At 35.5% G+C, this 3,100-nt stretch overlaps 1 non-coding gene across 1 annotated transcript; it reads left to right on the top strand.

Annotated features, from left to right (window-relative positions):
- Window positions 1-304: 304 nt before the first annotated feature.
- Window positions 305-411, top strand: LOC145564444 (small nucleolar RNA R71). The gene has a single exon (XR_014094830.1). It is a non-coding gene; the product is annotated as a small nucleolar RNA R71 (small nucleolar RNA).
- The last annotated feature ends 2,689 nt before the right edge of the window (window positions 412-3,100 follow it).

Raw genomic sequence — 3,100 nt, 5'->3', positions numbered from 1 at the left:
GGGTTATTTTGCCTATAGGTTTGAAAGGCATTAACTTGCTCCATGGAACTCCTACAATATTGCTCTCAATGCCCTACAATTCCATAATTTTCACAAAAAGCTTCATTGTTAGCAACAGAAGAAACATTAGCTATAGAGTTAGGAACAACAGTATTATTATCTAGTTTCTGACAAATAGATGTTAACTGAGCTTGCATCTTCCACATTAAGATTCATGAATCTCCCACTAGCTACAGAATCTAGAATTGATCTGGATGAATTTCCAAGTCCATTGTAAAAGGCTTGGATCAACTGCCATTGTGCCATATTATGGTGGGGGCATTCTCTCTGTAAATCCTTGAACCTCTCCCAAGCCTCATATAGAGTTTCATCAACCTCTTGGACAAAGTTCTGAATAGCACTCCTTAGTACAGCTGTTTTCTCTGCAGGGTAATATTTATTATAAAAATTCAAGGCAAGAGTTTCCCAGTCAGTATTACCAAGTGCAGTTCTATTCAAACCATTAAACCATAATTTAGCTTTTCCACATAAGGGAAAAAGAATCTCCCTGATTTGGTCCAGCGTGACCCCAGCTTGTCTAATGGTGTTGCAATATTGGCAAAAATCTACAATGTGAAGATTAGGATCTTCACCCTTAGCTCCATTGAATTGCTTCCTCTCTTTCATTGTGATAAATTGGGGTTTGATTTCAAATTGCACTCCATCAAGGGCTGGAGTAGGAATAAGATGTGGAAAATCTGTCAGGGTTGGCTACGAATAATCGCTAAGCTTCTTAGGTGCTGCCATCTCTAATTCTGGATCTGAAGGGATTTCTGAATCACTGGAATCAGTTGGAGAGTCTCTTCGATTATTGTTTTCCTCAGAGCCCGCCAGGATTTGACTGTAGAGATTCTTTTGTCTATGGAAAGAGCGCTCGATCTAAGGATCGAATGGAATGTAACCTGATCTGGAACACCTGGGCATAAACAAAGAACTAAAAGACAAATATGAGAACTGCCTCAAAGAACTAACGTTCTCTGAGACAAGGGGGGATAATCTAGACTAGAAAAATAATCAGAAAATAAAAATAAAATCGTTTCCCCGGCAACGGAGCCAAATTTTGACAGGCTAAAGTTGTATAACCTAATAAAAATAATTACCTAAGTCCATTAACTAATGCAGATAGGGAAGTAGGGTCGAATTCATAGGGAAACAAGTCTTTGTATTTTTAATTAATTAATATAATCTAGATTATCAAGTAACCAATTTGTTGTTATAAAAAGGGAACTAACTATGAAGATCAAGTTTAGGGAGAAAATCAATAATAAGAAGGCCTAGGGTCACAAGTTCACCAATAATTAATATTCCGGGATAAAGCATAACAATCAATAATTAACACTGCACAAATAACATGATTAACAGGCTCTCGCAATTTATTAACCAACATGGATCTAACAGGCTCTCACAATTTATTAGATCTAAGTTCCTATTGAAAACAGTCTTTAATATCAAATTAACATCTGCTCGATTCATCAATTCAATATTGCTAAACTTTTACAATCAAATCACATGTGCTCGATTCATAATCCAATTGTAAAGAATTAAAAAAATTCAATAAGAAATTATCATGCAATATTAATAATCAACAATAACAAATTATCCCTTCATATTAATTATGGATCCCCATAAACCCTAGAATTAAACTACTCGGACATAATTCGGCCAATTGATCAGATTGGTAAATAAAAAAGACCCTTATCGACAATTTGGTAAAAAACTTACTTCGGCGAAAATTTGGTTAAAAAAAACTAACCTTAAGCGACAATTTGGTAAATAAAATAATCTCAGGCGACAATTAACCCAAAAAAATACAAAAATTTTCGATAAATTACTCGTATTCCACAAGTTGAGCACTTAATCACCGGCTTGATGACTCTAACCATCCTTGGGTTTTAAATACGGTCGTGCTCCTCCAATGTCCGTAGTTGCTCCATGAAAACCCGGAAAAATGCTCCAAAAGTGCAATTCCCTACAAAACTCAACCAAAACTACAAAACCACTAGAAAACACCAATTAGTAATAAAAGTGGCTCTAAAGAAGTAAAGAGCCAAAAACACTACTAATTATGACCAAGGGACGGGGGTAAAATACTATATAAATTAGACACATCAGGTATCCACAAGTTGACCTCTAAATTAGAAAAAGTGAAAATTTTGGGAATTTTGGAGGAGTTTTTGTTCCCCTTTTATTTTTTCTATATTTGTTTTCTTTTTTTTAAACATACCTTGCCCTTGTCTCTTAAAATGTGAGCGGCTCTTTCTTTTATTCAAAACATGTGGCTTATTATGCTACTTATTACATAAGATACAAATAGAACCAATTTTTTGATAGAGTTTCATTTCAGGAAGGCAACGGGGCACATCAAGGGCACAAGGGACCGCAAATTGATACAAACATATCCTATTTTAGGCAAATTTGACAATATCCTATGAAATTGAGCATTCATTGGTTTTTATTTCATATACTCTAATGTAATCAAGATTAATAGACCTCTAAATGACCCCAACTCTTGCACACACCCTTCTAAAAGAACTTTTACTCATCACTCAAGACTTAAGCAAGCAAAACATATAACCATTGTCATTTGAGTCTCATCCTTGGGAATTTTTTTTTCAAGTTACTAGAAAGAAGACTTATTACAAAAATAAGCTAAACTAAGCTAAGCATAAAAATAAAGCATGACTAAACATCTAAATAAAGAGAGAGTAGAGGTATTCACAAAATAAGAGATTTGGATTTAGGGAATTGGATTTCAAGGGAGCAATTTTGAATTTAAGGGATTCGGATGTTAGGGGAAACGAACAAACAACATGCAAAATCAACACCATCAACACAAGAACACACATGAACCAACACATGAGCCAATGACTCCCCCCAAGCTATCATGAACATTGTCCCCAATGTTAAAACAATAAAAGCATAAAGAGGATGGAAGAAGGAATACTAACTCATTGGCTCGGGCCGCCTTGGGATCTTGAGCCCCCGGGGTACCAATGTCGGTACATGTTTCGGAATTCACCTAATTCCGATCGAAGACCCTCGAAGCTTGTCCTCTTACTGT

This window comes from Chenopodium album, chromosome 1 (genome assembly GCF_948465745.1).
Source record: "Chenopodium album chromosome 1, dcCheAlbu1.1, whole genome shotgun sequence".
NCBI lineage: Eukaryota > Viridiplantae > Streptophyta > Magnoliopsida > Caryophyllales > Amaranthaceae > Chenopodium > Chenopodium album.
The sequence above is the reverse complement of the archived record's forward strand: the minus strand, read 5'-3'. Positions and strand labels throughout refer to the sequence as shown.